Raw genomic sequence first — 12041 nt, forward strand, 5'->3', positions numbered from 1 at the left:
GAGGGGCTGTGCTGGGGAGGATGTGGAGCTGTATGGGGAAGGGAGATGATCCATACTGGGTGGCTGCAAGGCGAGTCGGGTGATGTAACTCCCTTGTACATAAAATTGAAAAAAAAAAACAGCTTACCCAAGCTCTAGGCGCACAGAAGCATGGAATCCATGGGAGCAAATGTAAAGTATGAAGAAAATCCAGGTTCTTGGGAATACGCAAAATTTATTGAAGAATAGATAAAAAGTCAACGTGCTAAATTGCAGAGACAGCATAGCAACGCATTTCAAACGCACGAGGCCATGTGCGTCTGAAATGCGTTTCTATGCTGTCTCTGCAATTTAGCATGTTTTTATTTTTTTTATCTATTTTCCAATAAATATCAATTTCCAAGAAGCTGGATTTTCTTCACATTTGTAAATCCCTTGTGGCTGTGTCGGGAAGTGGGTGATGTCACTCGTGAGGCTGCATGTTGGTGGGGCTGTAGGTGGGAAGAGGATGCTGTCAATCGTGTGCTTTTTTTGTTGCTTATCTCTAAAGTAGATTAGTTCTACATATTGACTTGTAAAGTTTATTGTTATAGACTTGAATATATAAATTTATATCTTTCTCCTTTTTGTTAGAATTATTTGTGTTTTTAATAAAACAGAACTATGGGTTGAATTTTTATTTCTATATTTCTAGCGCTCGGGGTATGTTCATACATTGTAATTTTGTTGGGAAAACAATCTGCAGTTTTGGAGCAGGGTCACAGTAGGCAGGGTCCCTGCTGCAGGAAGCCAACAGCAGAAGTGCGGCGAGGCTGCATGACTCCAGCCGAGATCCCAATCTGTGCATGTGCCACCTGAGGCGGCCATCTTCCTGAAGCCCGGCCACTTCTTCCAGCCCAGGACCCGCAGCCTTGTAGCGCTGGGACACCCTGTCCTCCCACCAAGTGCCTGCAGCACTGCCCCATTGCCGCCGGTTTCGTGCAACACAGACCCTGCCTCCTGTGACCCAATTCACTGCCCCCATGTAAGCTACCGTAAGTGCGGACTGTAAGAGCCTCATTTTATAAAAAATCTTTTATATTTTCCTCACCAAAATTTGGAGTGCCTATTACACAGGTCTGCAAAAAAAATTTTTTCAAGAGCTGTTTTGGTTATTTCACGTAATCTTTGTTTGACCTCCGTTTTGTCATAGGACATCACGTTTTTTGACAATTTAAGTAACTATGTTAAATAAGACAATACCTCAAAATAAATGAAAATAGACTCATAAAATTAATTTTTTACTACAAATGTTTCATGAAAATCATTTTTTAACTGCAATGAGCTCACTAACACACACTAAAATCGATTCTTCTTCCCTGTGAGGCTTCTCTTGGTACATTTACACTTGTGAGTAGCATCTGGAATGTCTCTCTGAAGCGTCCAACAGTAGTCTGCCATCATTGTAATGCTCCATCTTCCCTGGTATCTTCTTTCCATCTCTTTAATGTCCTGGTGGAATCGTTCACCTTGCTCTTCACTCACAGCTCCCGAATTTTCAGGAAGTGGTCAAGGTGGGAATGCAGGAAATGCGCTTTCAAACTCATCAGGCAACCTAAAGCTTGAAATGCTTTCAGCATTCGTCCGACGATTTTTTTGTAGTCAGGGTCTTTGTTATTGCCTAAAAATTTCTCTACGACCTCTTTAAATGCAAACCACCCTTCTTTTTGAGGATGCGTCATGGTATTGATAAACTCTTGATCAGCTATAAGCCTAATGTCTGGTCCGACGAACACACCTTCCTTCAATTTTGCCTCCGAGAGGCATGCAAACTTGGTGACCAAGTATTTGAAGCATTCTCCATCTTTTGGAAGTGATTTTACGAATTGCTTCATCAATCCCAATTTTATGTGGAGAGGTGGTAGAAGAACTTTATGGGGAGGAACCAAAGTTTCTCAGAGGACATTTTTTTCACCAACTGTGAGCACCCTCGGCTGCCAATTCTTCTTGGTCCAGTGATTTTGTCGGTCTCGACTGTCCCATAGACACAGAAAACAAGGGTATTTGGTATACCCAGCTTGTTGCCCGAGCAGCATGCACAAGACTTTCAAATCCCCGCACACTTGCCAACCGTGGTCTTCATATTTAAGTTTACGAAAAACCAATTCCAAGTTCTCGTAGGTTTCCTTGAGGTGTACAGAATGACCTACAGGGATGGAAGCATAAAAACCGCCGTTGTGGAGTAAAACTGCTTTGAGACTTCTTTTTGAAGAATCTATAAAAAGACGCCATTGCGCTGAATCATATTGGATTTTGAATTGACCCATCAAACCTTCCACATCGATGAAATAAACCAACTTATCTTCCTGGGCAAAGTAAGGAACGAACTTGTTTTCACGATGTCTGAACCATGAAAAAGACACTCCTGGCAACAATAAATTCTTGCTTTTGAGCCTTGATCCGAGTAACTCAGCGGCATCTTTGGGAAGATTCAAGTCTCTTATCAAATCATTCATCTCCTGGGAAAACAATTTTGGTCTTGTATCATCTTCAAAGTCAGAACTTGATTCATCTGGTTCAGGTATGACTCCACCTTCATCGGAGCTAGTTATCTCTGCCAAGGTAGCAGGGGCCTTGGGTATTGGTATATCTGTGCCATGGGGGATGGGGCGAATTGCTGAGTGAATATTGGGGTATGAAATGGAATGCTTCCATTTTGAATTATACCCTTTCACATCACATGAACAAAAGTAACAATCGTCACTATGGTTCTTTTGCTCTCGCCATACCATAGCAATCCCATAACGGAAAGCTTTTTTTCTTACCCTTGAACTAATTTCGGAGGTCCTCAACACACCGTTTGCACACTTTATGAGGCGCCCAAGCTTTATCTTGATCTCCAAGCTTTAGTCCGAAATAAGCGAAGTATACTTTTTTCCCAAAGTTTGTAATATTCAGCTCTTGCTTCAACACTATATTCACCACAAATGTAACAGAAACTGTCAGGCGAATTAATACACTTAGCCATAATGCTAATTTTGGGAAACACGGTTGAATATGACGAGCTAACACAAACTGAGATGAAAAAGTGTGAACAGGCGAGAACCAAGATAAAACTATTGAATCAAGCCCGAGCATGTCAGAGCCTGCTCGTTCAGCTTGCAACATGTTGATGCTGGTTTCATTAGCTCACTCTGAAAGTTCTTTTCTTTGAAAGTTATATTTTTTTGGCATTGTATATCTTCAATGCATTGATGTGAATTAAGTAATAGTAATTTTGACTTTCAAAACCCTAAGATAAAAAAAATACCAAAAATTGAGAAAAATATACTAAATTTGAAGAGAATTTTGCATTTTGTGCAAATCCTGACGTCTAGGATTTTTTTCAATATTTTTTTCGTTTTCAGCACACCAAAATACATGGAAATTAGATGAAAATAATCAAACAGCTTTTTAGTTGCAGACCTTTGTTATGGTTCGAAAAATACAGCAAAATAAAAACAATTTTTTAAGGCCCAGCAGAGCTTCTCTGTACATCGGCCTTCTGTGGCCACTTTCCATTCTCTGTCACCCATACAACCTGGTAAGTTGTAAAAGTCATATAGGTTCAACATTTTTTAATGGATTTTTATTAAAGGGCCATCAGTTGCTGAGGGTCTGACTGCGGGTGCCCCCACTGCTCCCATAGGACAGACTCTGGCAGAAGGCACAGTACTTATTTTACAGAGGGGTAAAAATACTCAATTTTGAGTATTTCACTGGTCAACACAAAAACATCATCAGCAAAGGTAATATCTGTTTTATGGAGTTTGATGTGCTGATTCCAAAAATATGCTTAGTTTTGCTCTATCACATACAAACAGAAGTAACACTTTAACACAATTTTTCACAGTTGATGGACCAATGGTGTACTGTAACAATGTGAATGGCCTCTTTGAAGAACTTAAGAGTATTTTGTGGCAGATTGGTGATTGTTTATTGACTCATCCCAGAGAAGTTTGAAAGCAGTGTTGCTTCACAATGGAAATATGAAACCATCAATCCCTACTGCTCACTCATGTCATCTAAAGGAAAGTTATGAAAATCTGTCAGTTGTTTTGGATGCTATACAATATAAGCATCACCAATGGAATATCTGTGGAGATTTGAAAGTGATTGGTCTGCTAATAGGAATGCAAGGAGGTTTCACAAAATAGTGTTGCTTCTTGTGTTTATGGGGCGGTAGAAATACAGCGGAGCATTATGTTCGTCGTGATTGGGGACAGAGACATCTATTCTCCAGGTGGAGACAATGTTCAGCATAATCCTTTAGTTGCTCCAACAAAAATCTTTCTCCACTACATATAAAGTTGGGATCGATTAAAAATTTAGTGAAAGCCATGGCAAAGACAAATTTACAAGGGTTCCAGTACATTTCATAGAAATTCTCCAGCATTTCACCAGCAAAACTGAAGGAATGAGTATTTGTTGGTCCTCAGATCAGAGAGCCTATGACCGATGATGTGTTTGAAGGAACGCTAAATAAGGAAATTGACATCTTGGAAAAGCTTCAAGTGGATCTGTGAAAACTTCTTAGGAAAACCTCTAGAATATGTTGAAGGTGTTGAGGAACTGCTAAATGCATACCAGTGTCTTGGATGTCGCATGTCTCTGAAAATGCACTTTTTGCATTCACATTTAGATTTCTTCCCTCAAAATCTTGGGGATGTAAGTGATGAACAAGGCCAGCAGTTTCACCAGGACATTAAAGTAATGGAACACCACTACCAGGGTTTTCGGAATGACTCAATTATGGAAGATTACTGTTGGATGTTATATAGGGACAACCCTGAAAAATCGTATCAACGACAATCTAATGTCAAGCACTGAAGCATTTTTTTCTAATATGTAAGTTACTGTTTTCTTAATGTCACCAGTATATTTCCTATACCTTATAATAATAATGATGCTGCTCCATGGAAACTACGTGCTACTGAAAAACTATATTCATTTTTTAAATCAGGACAAAGATTCAGAAAAGTACAAAGTCACCTGTGATGATTATAAAATAATATTTTTTTGTAGACCTGTGTTTTTAGCCAAGGACATAATTTGCAGTAACTAAAATATATGTACACAGTATACATTAGACCTGGGCATAGTGCAGCAGGCAGGAGATCCGGCCCTCTGGCTGTGGACTGAGGCAGCCAAAGGGCCTGAAAATTGCGGCCCACGTGTGCTGCACCATGCGATTGCCCTCTCGGCATCCAAGGTTTACAACTATCCAGAAATTCCAAGACAGTCTATGAAAACATGGCAATTTTTTGCCCGGTCTGCAAAAAAAAAAAAATAACGGTGGCCATGATTATTTTTTTTAAGCTTAAGAAACTTATGCAGATAATTTTGATGAATTTTCATAATTTTATAGTGAATGCAGCTATTGTCTATGTGTATGCCTATGGTATATGTACCATTTACAGCCATAATGATTTTTCAATGTGTCCATAAAAAAAAAAAATTTGCCTGATTTCTTTAATTAGCTGTCCAGAAAAAAATAAAGTCAAGTTGGCAACCCTACCGGTGTCCCAATATGTGGTGGAGAAGGCAACCCTATTGGCCTCTCAATATATAGTGGAGGCAACCCAATATATGGAGGAGGCAACCCTACGGGTGACCCAATATATGGAGGAAGCAACCCTACAGACGTCCCAATATAATGTGGAAGAGGCAACCCTACTGACGTCCCAATATATAGTGAAGGAGGCAACCCTACTGGCGACCCAATATACGGTGGAGGCAACCCTACAGACGTCCCAATATACGGTGGAGGAGGCAACCCTACAGATGTCCCAATATACGGCGGACAAGGCAACCCTACCGACGTCCCAATATATGGTGTAGGAGGCAACTCTACCGACATCCCAATATACGGTGGAGGCAACCCTACCGATGTCCCAATATATGATGGAGGCAACCCTACAGATGTCCCAATATACGGCGGACAAGGCAACCCTACCGACGTCCCAATATATGGTGTAGGAGGCAACCCTACCGACATCCCAATATATGATGGAGGCAACCCTACCGGCGACCCAATATATGGTGGAGGCAACCCTACAGATGTCCCAATATATGGTAGAGGAGGCAACCCTACAGATGTCCCAATATATGATGAAGGAGGCAACCCTACCGGCGACCCAATATACGGTGGAGGGAACCCTACAGATTTCCCATTATACGGTGGAGGAGGCAACCCTACCGACGTCCCAATATATGGTGGAGGAGGCAACCCTACCGACGTCCCAATATATGATGGAGGAGGCAACTCTACCGGCGACCCAATATACGGTGGAGGAGGAAACCCTACCAACGTCCCAATATATGGTGGAGGAGGCAACCCTACCGATGTCCCAATATATGGTGTACGAGGCAACCCTACCGACGTCCCAATATTTGATGGAGGAGGCAACCCAATATACGGTGGAGGAGGGAACCCTACTGACAACCGTGCCTGCGTGAATCTGTTGCAGAAGGCAGCCGTTCGCTGCTCCCACTATTCAGCACATCGGTGGGATGTTACCTTTAGTAGCCATTCAAACCCATTTGTCAACTTCTGTGCATGTTATCTGGCCAAAATCACCAATGTATGTGAACTTTTGATCAGGGTCATTTGGATGTTTTGGGTTGTCATGATTTAAAAAGAGAAAACACAGTAGTTTGACATCTTTATATCTATTCTAACCTGTCACGCTGTGAATTTACTGTGCATGGCAGATACATTGCCGGCTTTTCATCTTTGTCTATATGTTTTTAAGAATATTTCCATTGAAAACGATATGTAAATGACAGAGAATTGCTCTATGTAAAAGCTCATGTTAAAATCGCATTGCAATCAGCAATCACACTGCATTTGGATGTAAATCAGATGCTAGTTGTGAAAAATTGTATTGTACTCGTATGGCACTTGCATTACACTCGTGCGACTCTCAGCAGGGAGATTCGGACTGATTATTTTATACGTTTAGTGTGACTCCAGCCCAAGGGTTATTCTCACGGTATCTCTTGAGCAGCGCTTTGCAGTCTCCTTACTTCCTGGTTGCTTGGTTTGGCGGGTGCTCCTCCTCGCGTAACATCTTCTGAGTAGCTTCTCCGTACTACACATAAAATGGGATCTGTCATCAGGTTTTTGCTCTCCCATCTGAGAGCAGCATGATGTAAAGGCAGAGACCCTTATTCCAGCGATGTATCACTTGCTGGGCTGCTTGAAGGAATTTAGATATTATGCTCTATCTGCCACAGATCTAAGTTATCTGAATGTTGAGCTGTGTAACCCTGCCCACATCCCTGATTAGCAGATTTCTGCCTATGCACAGTGTACACAGCTGCTTATTAGTGATGAGCGAACGTGCTATTATCCGAGCATGCTCGTGTACTGAGTGTGGAAAATATGTTTGAGTTCCTGTGGCTGCATGTCTTATGGCTGTTCGACAGCTGCAACACATGCAAGGATTGTCTAACAGACAATCCCTGAATGCATTGCCCCTGTCGAACAGCCAGTAGACATGCAGCCTCGGGAACTCGAACATTTTTTCGAGCATGCGGAAGTCACTCGGTTAGCATCCGAGCATGAGTACACCTTATCCCAGCATGTTTGTTCATCACTAATTGGCAGCTTTGTGTTCACTGTGCATAGGCAGAAAACTGCCAATCAGTGGTGCCGGTGGGTTTATACAGAGCTCCATAGCAGCAGGTTTACTTGTCCTGTAGTGATAATCTGCTGCTATAACTGTGTTTATCAAAACCACAGCAAGCAGCCCAGCAAATGACACATCACTGGAATCAGGGTCTCTGTCTCTACACTATGTTGCTCTGAGATTAGGCATCATGTGATGCTATTTAATGGTCTGTCAGTGTTTGCTCCGAGTCTTCACTGCTATCACTGACAAGAGCCGTGTCTGGATTGGGGGGGAGTGAGTGGCTAAGATTTGGAGGAGGATTTTGGAGTTTCTGCTCAGTGGCTAAGCGCACAACATTTTTTTCTTTCACCTGGATTCCACCTGAAAAAAAGCCCCAAAAGCGTGCCATGAACTGAACGCACAGCAATGTCAAAACAGCATTACTGTGATCGTTCCGTCTTGTGTCCCGTCTACTAACCGTTTCAGGATCTGGACACCCTGAAGCAGGGGCTTCTGCCCAGAAGTCATTACTCTGTACTTTGCAGTATAGAGAAGACGACGTCGGCAGGGTAGCCACAAGAACAATGGCGAGGCAGCCTAAGGAAAATGACCCTGCGGAAATTTGGAGGCTGAATCGGAATCTAAATCATGTACCTACATTTTCTGCTAAAAACTCACGTGAAAATATCCGAATTGTATGCCATACGTGGATGATGTGTGGCCACTTTGTAGGCTTCTAATGTAAGCACAGCAGTAACCAGCGAGCCATTGATTCCGGCTGAGAAACCAAACGGATCATCATTGGGAATTTTTCTAGGTAGAACCAGCAGCAATATCTGATCTGGACGTGTCTAGCATAGTGTGACGGCGAGGATTCTTCGCGTGAACAAAAAAAAAAAAATGTTAGGAATGAATATTCATGAATGCAGAATAAGTCCTGATGTGCGGAACGTGATCCGTGTGCTCAACAGTAATTAAAGCTAATTTATTCATAGACAACATTTATTTTTAAAGCGTAAGGCACACAGAAGTGAACAGAGATGTATTATTAATAAACGGTGGTAGGAATCGGTAATTGGCCACATTATTCACGTCCACAGGACCTCCCAAGTGTCCCCCATCAGTACATATGGGAGGAAAGAAAGCTCAAGCTTGTTGGCGTTTCTTACGCTAATTGCCTTCACCCTGCAGTTCAGTTGCGCCGTCTCAAGACCCGTTTTCGATTCTGTATCTGGTTTAGGACAGGATGCATGGTTCGTTTGGGAAGATGTATGGAATATCCAAGGACAAAATTAAAATATCTAAAGATAAAATATTTTAGATTTCCTACCAATTTATTTTAAGGCCAGGGGCAACATGATGACATTGCCCTCAAGAAAAGTCATGGCCGAAGATCACTTTATGACGCTGCTACACCGCAGTGTAGGTGAATAGGGTCGCATTAGAACCTGCAAGATACCACAACAAAGTCGGAATGATTTGGATTTTTTGACTCTTGTCACAGTCTTGGCTTACACGTCGCTATGTGACTCCGTTCACTTGCACTATACTGCATGTAGCAACTACATCCATCCATCTTTGGCCGCGATACCTGGGTCTTTCAATTATAGCTTCTATTTGAGTGCCATCAGATGGCCGTGAAATTCACTCTAAGATCAGACCACAATGCATGGACTGGCCAGCGGCTCTCCTGACCTGGGCGTGACAATTTCATATATTTCCATGCTCGGGAAATACTGATGTGGGAATAAGACTGGATTCACACCATAAGAGGTGCTGAAAACCAAAGCCCCAAAAACCATGATTGAGGTTCTCATCAGAGGCCGTAGACAAACTGTGCAAACAGGGTCCAACACATACAACTTTGTCCTTCATTTGATCTTTTGGCAGTGTCCATCTTTTTTTAGCGTAGTAGGGTAACCTGAAGTTCATGGCCCTCAACTATCAGTTTTTTCCTTTACTTGGACCTTTTTGGTCGCCCCCTGCTCCTTCTACAGTTATGTCCTTGGTCATAGACTAGGTTATTGTGTCCAGACCACTGGGGGGAAAAAGGTAAATCGGAGCGCAACATTGCTTGTTTTTACCCGGAATGCATACTTGAAGTCAATGGCCCAGTTTTGGACACGTCGGAATCACATTTGAGACTTTAGCTGGAAGTTCCCAACCAAAATTATGAATAGGTGTCCAGAACCAGATCAGTGATATCGCTAGACCGATTAAATGGAATTTATCAAGACCAGTGATTTGTAAGCCAGAGTTGAACCAGTAGAAAATGGTGCACCAAATTTTTTTTTTCGAAGGGACACACCTCTTAATTAATCTGGTACATCTTTCGTCACATGCAACTGTGACTTACGTGTGACTTATCTGCTCCTTATCTGCTCCTTGGCCATTTTTATAACTAAATCAAAGCTCTAAAATAGCCATGAGGCAGTAAGTTGCGCAGATGCTTTTAGTCATGTGACTTGAGAATTGCTAGCGTGCGACACTTGCCGTGTAGCCCCATCCGATTTCTTAAAAGTATCGTAACAGGGTTATCTTTCTAGAAGGATATTGTCAGACAGGGCTTGGTTTTTAAAGCACTATTGTAATTTACTGCTTAGTTAAATTTGGTGCTATTCTTGAGATATTCGCACTTTTGTTGACCACTCGGGGGGGAGAATAATGTCAAAATTTGGTACAAATTGTTCGACTTTCAGAATATTTTGCTCCCCCCTTGTTGGCAGCAGCTATAAATGTTTGCTAAACGGGAACTACGAGGTGACTTTGGCCGCAACACTTATCACGCAGCCAAAGTTCACTAGATGTCGCTGCTATGTTGCAGAGCAGTACAAGTGAATGTCGTGATGAGCAAGTTACAAGAAGTCCAACCAGGGCAGATTTTTGGCAACTTGCTTGTTGCAGTACCCTCGGGATCCACAATGCGATTTTATTCACCTATATTGAACTTCAAAATAGCAACAACACTTCGCAAACATTGGTCGCATGACAGCAGTGTCGCCCGTAGCCTGAAAGCAGCATCTTCCACTTTCAGCATCTCTCACTTTTTTGCATCGGTAGCAGAGAATAGCAGCCACATGGCTTTTCCCTACTGAACTATGACTTGCCTATGCTGGACACGATACAAAGACAGCAATCATCACTGGAGAAGGACATCACGGTTAGAAGAAACAAGGTGAAGAGGAGGACCTGCAACCCAATGGCTTGATACAATCAAGATCACGCCAGAAAAAAAATACCTGGAGGACCGATCTAGGCTTGTACAAGATCGTTCATCCATCAAGGCCCTATGATTCGAGATAGAGCCGAAAGCATGGACACGATGTATGATACGGCCCAAGGCAGGAGAACTTTACAGCTACAGAAATCCGCTTAAAAGGGAATCAGTCAGTGTTATTAAAGGGGATATCCTTGACTTCACAAAAAAATAAATAAATAAATAAACCCTAACAGGCAGGTAATTGGAGCTTACCCTGCCTGTTGTGTCAGGCCGCATTCTTTCCCAGCACAGACCACTCCTGCCGGGGATTCAGCTTCCTATGCTGACATGACAGGGTGGGACTTCTCAGGTCATTCTGATTGACAGCCGACTCCCCCAGTTAGGCAGTGAGGATCAGGTTGCCAATCAGAAAGACCGCAGAAGTCCCCTCAATGTCAACAGAGCGGAAGAAGCCTCAGGTAGGTTAGCGGCACAGTCACCGTTCTGCAGATACAGAGAGTCATCTGTAACCGTGCCCGTTGGCCCTGACTTGACACTTGTTCTGCATTGGGGGTCAGCTGTCAGTCAGGGACGAGGGGGGCGCAATTAGTAATTAGCGACTAGTGATGAGCGAGTATACTCGTTGCTCGGGTGGTCTCTGAGTGTTCAGAGATTTAGTTTTCATTGCGGCAGCTGAAAGATTTACAGCTGCTAGCCAGGCTGAGTACATGTGGGGGTTGCCTGTTGCTAGGGAATCCCCACATGTAATCAAGCTGTCTAGTAGCTGTAAATCATTCAGCTGAGGCGATGAAAACTAAATCTCCGAGCACTAACAAATACTCGGGAGGTCACCCGTGCTCTGGAAAACCCAAGCAACGAGTACACTCGCTCATCACTAGTGATGACTGAACGTGCGTCGGCGCTGCCCCAGTGACAAACTGGAAGGCTGTGTGGGGTACATGTGGGCACCGGGCAGCTTAGTAACACTATTAACCTGCACATTAACAGCCTTCTTTCTGGTGACAGGTTCCTTTTAAGTTCCCGACAGAATTTTATCTATAGGCCAGTGAATACAAACAGGGAATTTGGATCTCTACATAAGTGCAACAATCTCTAAATATTAGGAAGTTAAAAAGGATGATGATGTTCAATGTCAGAGGGAGTAAACTGCATTGTATACTTGTCCCGTGTGTGCACTGAACGGTAACGAGTAAAGAAATAAAGCTCGG

Source organism: Ranitomeya variabilis, chromosome 7, assembly GCF_051348905.1.
Source record: "Ranitomeya variabilis isolate aRanVar5 chromosome 7, aRanVar5.hap1, whole genome shotgun sequence".
Lineage (NCBI taxonomy): Eukaryota > Metazoa > Chordata > Amphibia > Anura > Dendrobatidae > Ranitomeya > Ranitomeya variabilis.